The sequence below is a fragment of the Capsicum annuum genome, chromosome 1, assembly GCF_002878395.1.
Source record: "Capsicum annuum cultivar UCD-10X-F1 chromosome 1, UCD10Xv1.1, whole genome shotgun sequence".
Classification (NCBI taxonomy): domain Eukaryota; kingdom Viridiplantae; phylum Streptophyta; class Magnoliopsida; order Solanales; family Solanaceae; genus Capsicum; species Capsicum annuum.
The window spans coordinates 29048326-29065389 of NC_061111.1; the positions used below are offsets into that span (position 1 = coordinate 29048326).

The 17064-nt window shown below is 36.0% G+C and overlaps 1 pseudogene; it reads left to right on the forward strand.

Annotated features, from left to right (window-relative positions):
* Positions 1-1167: 1167 nt before the first annotated feature.
* On the forward strand, positions 1168-3513 carry LOC107853934 (annotated as a pseudogene).
* The last annotated feature ends 13551 nt before the right edge of the window (positions 3514-17064 follow it).

Below are 17064 nucleotides of genomic sequence, written 5' to 3' on the forward strand. Positions count from 1 at the left end.
TGCTCATCAGTTAAGAATTCTATTTCTCTCTATTTTTTCTCTTTAATTTCTCCTAAGTTCCCATTTAAATGTGGTTTCTCTTCTTATATAAGAGGGAATTGCAAGCTCCTTTCGATCACATGCCTGCGTAGCATAACTTTAATTTTGATATTTTCTAATTATCTTGGCGGAATTTTACCGTACTTAATAATGTTGATGTGTGTCATTTTCTAATTAGAAAAAATAGCCAGCTTACTTTTATATTCCTTTGAAAAAATTAAATATATAAGTGATTACTCCATCATCATTACTCATTTGTAACAAGTGATTATCCTACCTTCTCCTTTGTGCCAAGGAGCTGTATATCTTATTTTACTTTAATAAAGATGGGGGAACCGGTCCACTATTTGTCACTCAGAGATTGCCCTCAACTTTGTCAAAAAGAAATTTGCTTTTTTTACTAGTGTATGTGTGAATGACACTTGCTTTGGTTAAATATAATGATGCAACTTTTGAGTAATCAAGTATGGAAAGCATAACTTAAAATATATTATCATTAAATAAAGTGATTCCATGAATGGATGTCATTTTTCACGTTTAACCCCACCCCCACGCCACCGCTCCCTGCCGTTGTTCCCATCTCAATATTTTTATAAAAAAAATTCATCATATCACTATTTAATTTATTATAACTATATAAATTGAGACGGAGAGAGTAATATTTTATTATTTTTCAACTTAATATATAATATATATTTTACACATTTAAAAGTTCTTTTTATTTTTTTAAACTTCGTGTCAAATCAAATTAGGTCATTCTTTTTTAAACGGAGTGTGTATATAAATTGCTTTCTTTTTTTTATCATCATTTCACTCAGTAATAGAAATGTCAATTACGATCATTCCTTTCCACTAAAATTAATTCATATCCTTTATCATTTTGTCACTTGAATAGCCAGGTTGAAGTATATTAAAAGCTTTTGAACATGTACGTATCTGTATATTACTCATATAACAAAGTTTTAAAATTTATGCGTGGCACGTCAATCACTGTGGCGGATTTATAATTTTATTTTTTTAAAAAAGGAGTAAACACAGGAAGAAATCAAGGAAATTCAGCATCTACTGCTTATATGTAAAAATAACTTTAACCTTTGATATACGGTGTAAGTTTTTGCTGGCTTTTTCACATATCTGCACAACAGATATATAGCGCATGTGGTGGATATGTTTATTTGTGTTTGTTGTTTCTATGGATATTTATGCTAATAATTTTCCCCATTTTTACTGAATGACAACAATAGAAACAATCAGCCATGCATGTGTATAACGTTAGTGTATGTATATATAATGGTCAAAACCCTTCAAAGGAAAAGCACTCAATATCCTATAAGCAATGGCTTCATCTACTCTACTGTTGTGCACCACCAAAACTCCCTCTTCTAATTCCTTAACCAATTTATCTTTCTTTTCAAAACCCTCTTGTCTTTTTGTCCATGGAAAACGTAACCAGGAACATTTCAAGGTTTCATGCTGCATGGGCGAGCATAACGAAAAAATGAACTTTGATAGAAGGGATCTCCTTTTGGGTTTAGGAGGACTGTATGGTGCTGCCAATCTTGCACCATTAGCCTCTGCCTCAGATAAACTTACAGATGAACCCATACCAGCTCCTAGTCTGAAAACTTGTAGTACCGCCTACATAGAGGGTAATATACCGGTACCATATAGTTGCTGCCCACCGCCTTTACCAGATGGTATGGCTATGGACGATGTTCCATATTATGAGGTTCCTGAATGCAGCCAGCTCCGTGTCCGAACTGCTGCACAGGTTGTTGATCAGGATTTCATAGACGATTACAATGACGCCATTAGTATAATGAAGAATCTAGATGCATCTGATCCTCGTTCTTTCCAGCAACAAGCAAACATCCATTGTGCTTATTGCAACGGTGCTTACACTACTGTTGGTGGAAAAGACTTGCAAGTTCACTTCAATTGGCTTTTCTTCCCTTTCCATAGATGGTACTTGTACTTCTATGAGAGAATCTTGGGATCCCTCATCGGTGAATCAACTTTCGCTTTGCCATATTGGAACTGGGACAATCCAGACGGCATGTACTTCCCATCCATGTTCAATCAACCCAATACATATCCTGACCTATACGACACAAACCGTAGTGTGAACACCCAGAATGGAACCTTTATGGATCTTAATTATGTCAACACAGAGGCCCAAACTGCAACTCAAAGCCAGCTGTTGTCTAATAACTTAACAGTAATGTACCGTCAAATGATAACTAATGCTCCAACCCCGCTGACCTTCTTTGGTGAAGCTTACCCTCTGGGGACTGTTCAACATCAGGATTTGGAACAATTGAAAACATGCCTCATACACCTGTCCACCTTTGGACTGGTACTAACCCCGGAACGAAATTGAGTAATGGTAACACCTCTTACGGTGAGGATATGGGTAATTTTTACTCGGCTAGTATAGACCCTGTTTTCTCTGGCCACCACGCCAACGTAGACCGGATGTGGAATATATGGAAATCATTTGGAGGGAAAAGAGTGGATCTCACACAAACAGATTGGTTAGAATCTGCCTTCTTCTTCTATGATGAAGATTGCAACCCATGGCGTGTCAAAGTCCAAGACTGTTTGGACACTGTCAAGATGGGGTACTGTTACGCGCCAATGGCAACTCCGTGGGTTAGCTATAAGCCACAGAAAAAGACCACGAAAGGAAAGCTGGATCCAAGTTCAGTTATGGCAGCCGAAAGCATATTCCCTCTCTCGAAGTTGGACAAAGCCATTTCCTTTTCCATAAAGAGGCCAGCTACGTCAAGGAGTCAGCAGGAAAAAGATGAAAAAGAGGAGATCCTAAAATTCAAGGGTATCAAGCATGATAATAAGGAGTATTTAAGATTTGATGTGTTCCTCAACGCAGACAAGACAGTGAACACAGACGAGCTTGACAAGATTGAGTATGCAGGGAGCTATACCAGCTTGCCACACGCTCATAATGCATCTCATGAATTTGTGCCCAGGGTATTCAACCTGGCTATTACTGAACTGCTGGAGGACAATAAGTTGGAAGATGACGCCACTATTGTTGTTACTGTTGTTCCAAAGAAGGGATGTCAAGTGCTTTCCATCCAAAGTGTCAACATTGAACTTCTTGATTGTTAAGTCCCCCTATCTTCTTTCTACTTAATTATAAATAAAGCGTTGTCTTTCAAGAAAATCTTTTCTCTCTATATACACACACACTAGTTTCTACGTACGTGCCATGCACATAATACCTAAGCTGAGAATAGAACGAGGAATAAAAAAATGGAGATATTAAGATGCATGTAACCCAAGCAAATTTGCATGAAATATATGTTGAATTAAGGGGGGGAAAGTATAACTAATCAACAAAAGTAATATGGAATACAATGTATGTAACTCAACTAAATAAATATGGTTGATTACAGAGGCTTCGCCTGTTTGGATTACAAATTTTACTGAATCTGATACCCTTGACCTCAAATCAGTATTTGTCTCATCAAATTCATCAACTATATATATATATATATATATTTTATTTAGGACTTAGTAGCTCAAAAGAGTTATTGATGACCCAAACTCATAAGCTTCAAATCTTTCAATATTTTCATCAAACATTTTTTATGTCTTCAATTTAGAGTAGGATTTCTAGAACAATCAACTGCAGTGCTTAACCTTCTTGTCGCATGGATCCCTGAATTTAATATGTTAAGATTTTTTTAAAACATATACATAAAGACCTAGTCAGAAACCATGAATTTACGTACCCTATTCTTTTCCATATAAATTCGCAACTGCTTGAATTCTACTGCCAATGACCCAATAGAGCGCATATTACAGTACAGAGCTGATATTTGGATAGCTAACATATATAATGGGTTCAAATTATGTTTGGTCAAGGATCCGAAGTTGTACTAAAAAAACAGTTTTGATTCCATGTTTGCAGTTTTTGGTTTATAAGACTCCTCCACATAGCACAAAGTCACTATCCTCAGTACAATCACTCCGCACTTTCAAAATTTAATTTATTCACATGTATTGCAATTGATTGCATATTTCTTATATTTTGTTATCCATTGATTCCAACTTTCTACATAACATATTTAAGATCACTAGTTTTTTGGCACGTGTATGTCAAATCATGATCTAGTCGTAGATTGATCTGTTGTTGTCTCTGAATGAATGACTTTAGATCATGAGTGAAGTACCTCGACAAGATACCCTCTTTTGGAGTCGAATCCCTAATGAAGGCACTCTGATCGTCCCAAACAATGCACTCTGATTTTCTTTTGGCCCTTTTCCGTGTAATAGCTAATCGGTTGGCCACCAACGATGGCAAATCGGACACAGCTATAAGTCACTATTTCATTTCGATCTCTTATAAAGATGTCCATATCGAAGAAAGAATGCATTTTACCAAAATAATGTAGTATAACACATGTTTTGGCTTGCCTGATAGAGGAATCATTTCAAAAATTATATCATAGACTTTCTCTGTATCCTGGCTTTAAGAATCGTTGCATGGTCAACTTTTTTCATTTCAGTTTGGCCACCTCCACGGACAGATGACCAGCTTCCTAACAATATTTATCCATTTCTTCCTCTACTAAGGCAAGTTTATGGTCTTTATGTCCTCGACCTCGGAGGATTGAATGACTAAGCGCTTCCACAGAGCAAAGTTGAGTGTGCTTAGCCACAAGAGCTTTCTGAAGTTGTTAGCATTTATGGGTCAACTCTTCCTTCTCTTGAAGCACTCGTTGGATCCCTTCAGCAGTGAAAATACTAGCCTAAAAATAAGCCAAGCATTGAATTCAAATATGTGTGTTCTTGACCTCATATAAATTCAATTGTACCATTTTTCGGGTAAGCAATATTGAGAGAAAGCAAGAGAGCAAGAGAAACATAAATGACATAATGGACTGAGACAACAATATCAAGAAGGCCGAAAACTATTAGGTGTTATGAGTGTTAAATTTTTTATCATAGTAATTCCTGGTGTTATATTTTGCAAAATCAACTTGATAATTATTTTGACTCTATCAAAAACATGGACTACTAAGATTTTTATTTGTTGATCTGCACATTCATTTTTGCTTTATAAATAGCACTTTCAGTTACGAACTTTGCGACATTGACATTTTTATCATGTAGTAGGCTTCATCCCGTCCTGAGAAAACCCAATGGAAATCAATGTCATTGCTAGAAGAAATTAGTTAAGGTTAGAGACAAAGCCGAACAACATATGTTGTGAATCCCTAATAAGGGCAAGGTGAGCTTATGGTGAGACAATTGGTCAGATACAGGTGCTTTAGCTCATCAGGTTCAGCTTGATGGCCCATATATAAAGAAAATGTTACATGAGGTCTTGTGCAATGTTGCATGGAGCTTCCCTGAATTCATGGAACGGCCAGAATATCTCATTGAACTTCTTGCTCGAATGTCACTTGGCGAACGATCCCCTAGCTCTCGACAAAATCATTTGGAAATTGGAATGCGCTGGCGTTTTCACTACCTTTTCAGCTTGGAACTCTGTCAGACACACTACAGCTTGGAATAATATAGTAGGATTTCATAATAAAATGACAAAAACTATAGATTTCAATTTCGTTCATATCAACTGAAAGTGAAATAGTTTAAAGACCAAATATGAGATTTTTTCTAAAGGACAATATATATGTGAAACCATATCTGAAAGGATGCATATCTAAAATCATGTGATCTGATTATCCAAAAACCATATCCGAAATGATGCATATCTTAATCATGCTATCTGAAACAATATCGTATTCATATCATACAAAATGTTTACTTTGTGATAGGATGAGAAAAATTGACTCATCATAAATGATCCACTTGACATAAAATGATCTTTTTCAGAAATAAATTGTCCAAGATTAATAATTTTAGATGTCTCTTTATAATAATTGTGAGGGAGAAAATGTGATAATATTAGATATTGACTCGTGTTAGTGCTAGTTATATATGAAATGAACACCACAAAAAAATTAAAGGTTTGAAATGTTCATCCCTAATATTTCCCATTCGATACGTAGAAAGATATAGTCTAGGGTTTTAGATTTATTATATGAAGTATCAAGAGAAAATTGAAGGAAAGGTGTCTTTTAAGTCTTGAATAAAGAATTGGTGACATTGACCAACTTAAAGGGTCAAACATAATTAGGAAACTTGATTAAGTTAATTGTGGACTTGATTAATATTTTTCAAAACTTTCTAATCTTTTCAAAAATACAAATCAATCCAACCCACACCCCTCTTCAATCCAAATCATCGACCGTCGCTCTCCTCTCTCTCAACAGCTTCTCTCAACCAACAGTTTTGCAAATTTCTTCTTTCAATCCCCGGCGACTTCAACCTCCAACGAAAAATAGTTGAGCTTCGAGTTTCTTTTCTAGTTCAATCGTCAATCAACGTGACAACCTTACTCTCTGACCACAACAACTTCGAATTCTTTATCGTTCCTTTTCTTCTTTCACAGGTAAAAAATTACGACCTTTTTAGTTTTGAAGAAAATGAGGAACTTGAGCCAACTTCTCTTATAGTATTGGTTAACAATTTCAATATTTGTTGTTTTAATTTGAAATGCGGTCTGAATAAAACTCTAATTTTTGGTATTTCTTCTCTTCTCATCTCTTCTCTTTTGTTGTTAGATTTTGAAGTTTAATTAGTAGTACCCGTTGCTGGGTTGATTTATTATTGTTCTTGGTAAAAATGGTGATATTGTTGTTGTTATTCTGAACAAAATCATGCTACTATTTTTTTTCTCCAACGGATTATCCATCTGGTACAACATATTAACCATCTGATACAATAGATTTAGCTTATGATGCAATAGATCAACCATCTGATGCGACAGAGAAACCATCAGGTTAAAATTTGAATACAATAAATTAACCATCTAATGCAACAGATTAACCATCTGATGTAATAGATTAATCATTTGATGCAATAGAGGAACCATTGGATTGTAACACCCCGTACTTTTACCTAGTTTAAATTCTTCTAAAAAATGTTAAAGACTTTCTTTAAAGATGAGTGCACTTTTATACATGTGAAATTTTCAAGATTTTGAATTTCTATTGTGTGAAAAATTGAATTAGCTTTCCAACGATATAAAATTCACCTAAATCTGACAATCGAGTAAGAAGTTATGGTGATTTTAAGTTTCAGTCATTAAACATCATCATTCAGGCTAGTAACGCGTTGCGGAGTGTGTTAAAATAGCAATTATCAATTTCCAGTGTTACTCTGTGATATTGGCGCATCGGGCATATACCCAATTCACATTTGTCAATTTCCAGTGTACCAACGCGATTCCACCGTGTCGTGGTGCACATCCAGTTCACAAACAAAGTAGCAACACAATACCACCGCGTCACGCCACCATGCAATTTCTCAGTAGTCTTTTTTTAGTGGCCTAGCGTGATAGTCGCGCCCAGGGTTAAAACAGTATTTTTCCATGATTTTATTCCGCCCAGATGTGGGATTTAAGCTCTAAAAACGTGTAAAACCCTTCATTATTCACTTTTCCCCAAAATTAAAAGGTAATTCTCTCTCAAGAAAACAAACCCTAGTTCAAGAATCAAGATCAATCCTCAAGAATCTCCCCAAGAACCTTCAAGAACTCTTCCTTTAAGGTATGTTAGATGTTTATCCATAAATCCTTACCTTCTATGGAGCTCAAGAATCCTTTTTCAAAATACAAGATTTATGATTTATGATTTTCATGTTTGAATTAGGTTGAATTCATGTTCATGATGTGGTTTGAGTTTTAATCTATGATTTAGATTACGAGTTTCAAGAATTGATTCTAGTATGTGTTGAATTACATGGTATTCATGATAAACCCTTCAATTTGTAAGTTGATTGTTGTAGCCATATTAATCCTAAGTGTTTATGATTTAATGAACCAAGTATGCTTCTTATATGTTTGATAAATCGTCTATAAGAATGAAATAATGCCATTATAGCATGCTAACATGTATTCCCCATTCATGTACAAGTTAATGCATTACAAGTGTTTGATGAAATGTCTCTATGAATGAATTATAACCAAGTGAACATTGTTATGTTATTCAAGATTATGCTTTGCTTTAATTTTCATGCTATCGAGTCCTGGGGGTATTTAATACCCAATAATTTAGCTATTTATCTAGAGCCAGTGTCAGTTACAGAATAGTATCTATCATGTCACGATCAGTAGTACTCTCATTCTGTTACAGAACTCAGTAGAATTTAGTCAGTTATAGAACTTAGGAAAACTAGTAATCTCGGTGAATTCAGTCCAGTTTAGTCCATTATAATGGTTTAGTGTCTTTCAGTTGGGAGTGAGATTCAGCACCGAGTGAACCCAAGGATGGGGGCTCACCTGCCAGCAGAGGGTGTGATCTTTAAAAGCAATCCTTGCATTTTAAAACTATGTATCCAGCATAGGTTGAGATATCAAACTTGCCAGTTGAGGGTTGATGAGGTACTCTACCTTCCAGTAGAGGGTACCACCATTCTCGTTTAGGGAACCTGCCTGTTAAGGGTTACTGACACCCTTCCAATTGGGGTTAAAAATTAGACCCCATCTCAGTTATCTTATCTTATTTGGGGCATGTCGGTTAGATGATTACCTCCCACTATTTCAGTTTTGGTCTCAGTCTTCAGAATAAAAATCAATTCAGTTCTATCGAATCAGGACTATCAGATACAGTCACTCAGTAATCAATAATTTATATTATCAGTGATCTCAAATTATCAGTATATTCAATTATCAGTTATTAGATCCAGTTTCAGTATACTTAGTTACAATATGCAGAGTATGTTCAGTAGTTACAAATCCTCCATGTATGCTAATCTAACTCTTGCATATCATACAATTAGTTATTGATCATGCATATAAACCCATGCATTCAACCTTACCTCATTTAGCATACCAGTATATTCCCACGTACTGATCGTATACCCGTTTCTTGCGCTATGATGTTTCATATCATAGCTTTAGATGCTCAGGATCTTGACTGCGCTTAGCCAGATTCAGCCAGCAGTAGCAAATTTAGCAGTGAGTCTTCATTTATCGAGGATATGCTTTTATTTTAGTACTTTAGCTTAGCAGTATTTTAGTAGATGGAGTTAGTTAAAGGATTGTCCCATCAACTCTACTTTTAGACAAATTCAGTTAGAGGCTTTTTAGATTAGATTTTCAGATAATATTCTATTTTACAGATGCTATATTTTATCAGTATTTTAGTTGTTTTAAACCTTATGGCATTTCAGCCCATCATTCCACATTAATTACAACATTATTATTCAGTGCTCACAGCAGATATCATTCATGGGTTAGCTATGGTCTTTCAAGGTCGTAAGCATCGTGTGATGACTAGGGGGTTGGGTCGTTACACGAATAAAAACTCTGATGCAATAAATTTAGCATATGATGCAATATTTTAACCATCTGATGTAATAATTTAACCATCTGATCTAATAAATTAAGCATATGTTGTAGATTAACCATCAGATGCAATAAATTTACTATCGAATGCAACAGAGGAACCATCATATTAAAAATCTAACGCAACAGATTAACCATCTGATGCAACAGAGGAACCATCAGATTAAAGATTTGATGCAACAGATGATCCTCACGTTGGATAAAATCCTATCAACTCTTTCAACAGGACATGTCCAAGACTTGATTTTTCTAACTGACCATTCATCTTTTACGACAGACGACCCTTCTGTTGGAAGAAATCTAAAAATATTGACCATTGATAACTATTCCAACAGATCACTCATATGTTGCAGCAGATGTGTAACATGTTGCACAAACCATTCATCTTTCTCAATAGATGAGTGATATGTTTTGTATTGTGGCAACATATTACTCAACCGTTGCTACAGGTTAGTTAACTGTTCCAATAAATCACTCATATGTTGCAATATATGTGTGATCTATTGCACAAACCATTCATCTTTCTCAACAGATGAGTGATATATTTTGTATTATCACAATATATTACTCATTCGTTGCAACAAGTTATTTAATTATTCCAACAGATCACTCATATATTGCAACAGATGTGTGGTCTTTTGCACAGACCACTCATCTGTCTTAAAAGATGAGTGATATATTTTATATTGTTGCAACAGATTACTCATCCATACAATAAGTTAGTTATTTGGTGCAACAGATAACCTAATTGGTGCAACAGATGTGTGATTTGTTGCAATTGTTATTTTACTATTTTGCACGTTAGAATTATTGTTATCTTTTTTAACGATGTAATAATCAACTATAATATATTTTTTATGTTTCTATTAATTTTAGATAATATGGCTCTCAGAAGAACAAAAACTGAATCAAGTCCAAGTAAAGGAATAAGTGAAGCAGCTAAGCTACATCCACTACTCTATGAGCTTACTTTACAAGCGTTATCTCAATCAAGAGCAGAATATGATGAACACGGGGAGGAGAAATATCTCAAAAGAGATGATTCAAATGCTAATAGACCTTCCACCGAAAAGTTAATCAAAACCTTCAGCATTGATCTCCATCCTATGAGAATTCAGTGCAATGGTGCCACAGATTTAACGGTTCATTTCGTGGTTAAGTCAGCCATGGAAAAATCTTTCGATGCCTTCAGAAAAATACTTTGAGAATAAAAATTGGATGCTTATTTCAGGGATAGCTGCTTTAGGAAATATCTTGATTTGCCGGAGGATAACAATGCTCTTTTCTAAATAAAAATGGTATATGAACTTCTCAACTGTAGATTTATGTATGAAAATAAAGATAAGATAGATGAGGTGTGGATAAATTACTGTGGCATGCCTGTTTGTTTTGGGTGGAAGGAGTTTGTCATACTTACTGGACTAAAATGTTATCCTCTTTTTTCTTCTCATGTTATACCTATTCTAACCCAAAAAAAAACACCCCGCACACCCAAAAAAGGTAAAAACAAGTCATGTGATCATGATGACCTGGTGTCCATTGTTGGTCCAAGCTTCCTACAACTCTATAAAAGGATGTAGGTTTCCCACTTTTTCAATATCAATTTTGGGGTTTGCAAGCCATGAATAATATTGAGGTAATTTCTTTCCCTCTTACTTTTCTTTTATTTTCGCCACTCATCTTAGTGTTAGAAAATTCATATCTTATTGTAGGAATATCAAAATCATGAACAATTTGGTATTCCAGAAACTAGACTTCGAGATCTATAACATATCCAAAATTAAGCTTTGAATTCCTTCAATATAATTCTCGATAATTTTTAAAAGTTAGTCCTGAATTTTATCATGTTGAAAATTTTAGACCTGCGCATTTTTACTAAAACTTTCATATCTTGAGGTGGAACGGTGAAACTAAAATCTTCTTTATTCTTGTGAAACTAGATACAAAGATCTATATTATATCCAAAATTCATAATTTAATACCTTCGAGATTATTTTAGGTATTATCCCAAAATCAACATTGAGTTTTGACGCATCAACAATTTCAGATTTACGCGACGTCCTCAAAAAAATTAGATATCAATGTGAGAATATCAAAATCATGATCCACTTGATTCTATAGATGAAGAAAATATGCATATATAACATATCCAAAATTTGGATTTTAAAACTTCTTGGATTGTTCTGGTTGATTTTGTTTTTGAAGTCAATCTTATATGTTGTCCTGCAAAGGATTCCAGATTTACATCGCCTCACCAAATAATTTATTTCTTGATGTGGGACCATCATCACCAAAGAGAGTTTTGATTGCTTTATTCTTATCAAGGTTTCTTGTCTCAATCCAAGTTGGTTATATACAACTTTTAAGATCGCTACACTCTGACAGGTAACATCCTTTCTATTTGTGTTTTTACTTTCTTTCTTGTTTCTTTTTTTTTTATTTTTTTTTAGAGAATTGAAACATATAGCAATATGGAACAATTGGCCGGCTTAAGGTGCGAGAGTTTAACTTCGCATCCATCACCTTTAGACCGAAAGACAATAATTGGCCGACTTAAGGTGCGAGAGTTTAACTTCGCCTCTGTCACCTTAAGACCGAAAGACTTTGCTTGAAGATGGTGGACACCGACTTAAGGTGCGAGAGTTTAACTTCGCCTTCGTCACCTTAAGACTAAAAGACTTTGCTTGAAGATGGTGGATACCGGCTTAAAATGCGAGAGTTTAACTTCGCCTCCGACACCTTAAGATCGAAAGACTTTGCTTGAAGATGGAATTGTTCTCTTTGAGTATGGGCCTTTTCACCGATGCATTTATGCGATGGTATTATCTAAGTATGGGCCTTTTTACCGATGCATTTATGCGATGGTCTTCTCTAAGTATGGACCATTTCACCAATGCTCTTATGCAATGGTATTCCTTAAGTATGGGCCCTTTCACCGATGCACTTATACAATGGTATTCTTTAAGTATGGGCCCTTTCACCTAAAGACATGAAATTTTGAGATCCTTTTAAAGATAAACTGGTGAGAGGCTAGCTTAAGGTGGAAAGGGATAAATTTTATTCACCTTAAGGCATGAAAATTTTGAGGCCTTGATTTAAAGACTTAGAGATTTTGTCAACCTTCACTCCCAAATTTGGCATTTTGATTGGTTCTACTTCCAAATTTAGGGAGTTTGGATACTTCATCTTATGTGAACGAAGCTCATATTTTATTGGAGTTTGCCCCCATGGAGCCACCAATACTTGGAGTAAGTCCAAAATTTAATTAGAATATTTTCGCACTTGGTATCCATATGGTGGATACTGCAAGAATATATTTTTTTTGACACTTATGCAACTGAACTCAGAATCAAAATTCCAATCACCTACGTACCTCAATAAAGAGGATCAAGTCACAACGTAGTTCTGGGTAAGTTTTTCTTGTGTGTCCTAACTTTTGCCTAGGCTGTCTCTTTCAAGGTTTTTAACCTAGCGGACTTTTTTATTTCTTGTTTTTAGCCGTACACAATTTATACTCTTGTGGTCCAGGAGTGTACATGCAGTTTATACTCGTGCCTTAAGGAGTATCATCTCCCTTCAAGTGTAGTACTTCTTCAAGAACTTGGCATTGATGGGGTCAATCCTTACACCATCTGCATCGACAAGCTTGTAAGCACCATTTGAATATACTTCTTGTATGACATATGGTCCATTTCATTTTAGGGTAAATTTGTCCCCAAACTTACGAGAAGTGATAATGGGCCTTCTTATTGCAAGGACATAATCTTCAACTTGGAAATACCTCAAGCGAACCCTTTTGTTGAAAGAACGAGATAGCGGGGCTTGATAACATTTAAGATTTTGTTGAGCCTCCAGTCTCTTCTCATCAAGAGATTCTAACTCCGCAAGACGCAACTTTGAATTTTATTCATTGGTAAGCCCTTCTTGAATAGCCAGTCTTAAAGAAAGTATTTGATGCTCAAGTAGCAGGACTGCTTCAACTCTTAAAGCAAGTAAGTATAGAGTTGCTTGCATCGGTGTACGATAAGTTGTCCTATACGCCCATAAATCTTCTTCCATCCGCTCATGCTAGTCTTATTTGGATTTGGAGATAACTTTCTTTATCAAATTGTATAAAGTCTTATTGAATACTTCAGCTAGACCATTGGCATCAGCGTGGTACATAGAAGACTTGAGTTGCTTGGAACCAAAGAGGTCACAGATTTTGTTCATCATCTTGTTATCAAATGGCTTTCCATTGTCAGTTATTATGTACTGAGGAATTCCAAAGTGGTAGATGATATTCACTCGGATGAAGTTTGCAATATTTTCTTTCTTTACTTCCTTGAGATCAATAGCTTCTGCCTATTTTGAGAAGTAATCTATCTCGGCCAAGATATACAAGTGTCCACCAGAAGATTTTGGTAGTGGACCAACAACATCCATTCCTCAAGCATTGAAAAGCCAAGATGCTACAGTTGGGTGTAGCACATCTGGAGGTTGATGTATGAAATTTGCATGGAATTGGTAAGCTTTGCATCTTCTAGCGTATTCTAACCAATTTTTCACCATCTTTGGATATCCCATTCTTTTAATGTGAAAATGGAGCTTCAGTCCAGACTGATGTGATCCACAAACTCCCGAGTGCACTTCTTGCAAAGCTTGAATTGCTTTTCCTCTCCCTGTAAGAGTACTCCTTCAAATGATCTTCTGTACAGTGTGTCCTTATAGTAAAGGAAGCAAGGTGCAAGATGACAAATATTAGTCCTTCTCCTTGGATCCTCTGGAAGTATCCCATTACATAAGTAATTGATGATAGGTTGTCTCCAATCTTCTTTTGCAGCCTCAGATACGGCAACAAGGTATTCAACTTTAGTTTCTTCATCCTTATTTGATGAGGTTACTACCTATTCTTGGCGGATAGTAACTTGCGTCTGACCTGGAAGAGTCAGGGTTGAGGCCAAAGAAGCTAGGACATCAGCTTGCTTATTTTCTCTCCTTGGCACATGTTGGAGGGTTACTTCTCCAAGCCAGCTCATTAACTTCTGTGCGTAATCATGATATGGTCGTAGCTCAGGTTTTTTTAACTTCATAGCTTTATAAAAGCTGCTTGATCACCAATTGGGAGTCACCAAAGACTTGTAATTATAGTTGTTTCATATCAACTGTCATCTTACGTTCAAGTATTAAAGTTTGATATTTAGCAACATTATTAGAGCAACGGTTTGTAAGGGTAAAAGAGTATGAGATGACCTCTTCTTGTGGAGTGATGAACACCACACCTACACCAACTCCATCTTGATGTGCAGCACCATCAAGGTACATCTTCCATGAGGGTCTAGCTTCAATAACCATTGCATCTTCATCAAAAAGTTCATCACTATGTTCCCAATCATAGGTATCGAGTGGTCTGCTAAGAATTCAGTCAGTGTTTGTCCCTTTACAGCCTTTTAGGGAATGTACACAATCTCAAACTATTGAAATTGAAGGTACCATCTTGCAAGTCGGTCACTAAGGATTGGTTTTGACATTACAAACTTGATGGGATTTGCTCTAGACACAAGACGAACAACATGAGCTTGAAAGTAGTGTTTCATCTTTTGAATTGAGAAGGCCAATGCCAAACACAACTTTTCAATTGGATAATACTTTAGCTCATTCGGCGTCATTATTTTGCTCAGCTAGTAAAGAGAGTTTTCCTTGCCTTCACTATTTTCTTGAGCCAGTAGTGCTCTAACTGACCTCTCTTGTGCCGTGATATAGAGTATCAATGGTTTCCAGGTATGGGTGCCACAAGAACTGGTGGCTTCATTAAGTATGATTTCATACTCTCAAAGGCATTACTATAAGTTTGGTCCCATTTGAAGAGAGTGTCTTTCTTCATGAGATGACTAAATGGTTGACATTTTCCAGCTAGGTTTGAGATAAACCTCCTTAAATATGCTAGCCTTCCTTGAGGGCTTTTTAACTCATGAATGTTTTGAGGCTCGGGCATTTTCAAAATTGCATCGACCTTGGCTTGGTCAATTTTAATTCCCCGATGTCATACAATGAAGCCAAGAAACTTTTCGGAAGTAACTTCAAAGGCACACTTCAATAGTTTCATCCTAAGTTGATATCTTTGAAGTAACTCGAACACTATTCTTAGGTCTTTTAAATGGTTGTCTCTCTTTCTTGACTTCACCACTAGATCATCCACGTAGCATTCAACATTTTTATGGAGCAGGCCATCAAAGATGTTCTGCATAGCCCTTTGATAAGTGGCGCCAGCTTTCTTCAAACCAAAAGGCATTACCTTGTAGCAATAAATACCTTTGGGTATGCAAAATGCAGTGAGTTCTTCATCCTTTGGTGGCATACGGATTTGATTATAGCCGTATGAGCCATACATGAAGGAAATGGCCTCATAAACAGGGTGGCATCAATCATCAACTCTCGTATGGGGATTGAAAAGTCATCCTTGGGGCAGACGTTGTGAGATCCCTAAAGTCGACATAAACTCGAATTTGGCCATTTTTCTTTCGTACTGGAACAATACTTGAAATCCACGTGGGATATTTGACTTCGCAAATAAATCCATCTTCAATGAGTTTGTTAACTTCATTCTCAATCAATGGAACCAACTCTTTCTTAATAGGACGAGCCCCGTTCCTAACCGCCAACTGATAGACTGCTACTTTTGGATCTAAGCTAGGCATTTCTTTATAACTCCAAGCAAAGACATACATATTTTCTTTGAGTATGTCCATATAAGAAATTTCTTCCTCCACTTCTAGAAATGCACTCAGGTAAGTTGGTCTCAGGTCTTTATCGGTTCCAAGATTAACTTCCTTCAAGGGATCTATTTTGACCTTTTCTCCTTTTTCAAGTTGCGATGGAGCATCTCCAACATCTTCTTCGTCTTGGGGGTCATCATCATTGATGGATATATGATAACACCTGAAAACATCTTCTATCTCTTTATCAATCTTCATTTGAGATGAGACATCTTTCTTATTCTGGGTCGTAACATGATATGAGGAGCCAACACTTTCTTCATCTTTCTCACATTCCTTGGTATAAACCACAGTATGAACCTTTTCTTTTAATAGCTCGTTGCATGAAACCACTAATTTTATATGCCGTCTGATTCTAGAATGAATCAAACTTTAGAAATCCTTCTGAATTTTAAGTGAAGAGTGCATCATCGTGCTTTTACGACTTCTCTGATGTTTGTTGGTTTTCTTCTTATTTAGAGGACCCAACCTTTCGAACACAAAAGTTTTTGTGGTTGATTCTCCAAGTCGATCAAATACAAAGGGTCTTTTATTAGTACTAGTGGATTCTTCTTCCACGGTGATGTAATTACTGACTGCCCTTCTTATAGAGATGCGAATTGAAGATGGCTGCGTGTATCCTAGGCCTTCACCTGACTGCCTGGTTACACCCTCCGATAAAAGTTTACCCAACCTTGATGGCTCATTAGGATTGTATCCAGCCTTTATAAATAGCTTGTATGCATTTGGGTAGAAGCCATCCTTCATACATTTCGTAGAGAGTGTTATATCTTGTGGCGAATTTTGAGCCACAGACTCTCCAAGTAGTTTTGAGGAAGGATTTAT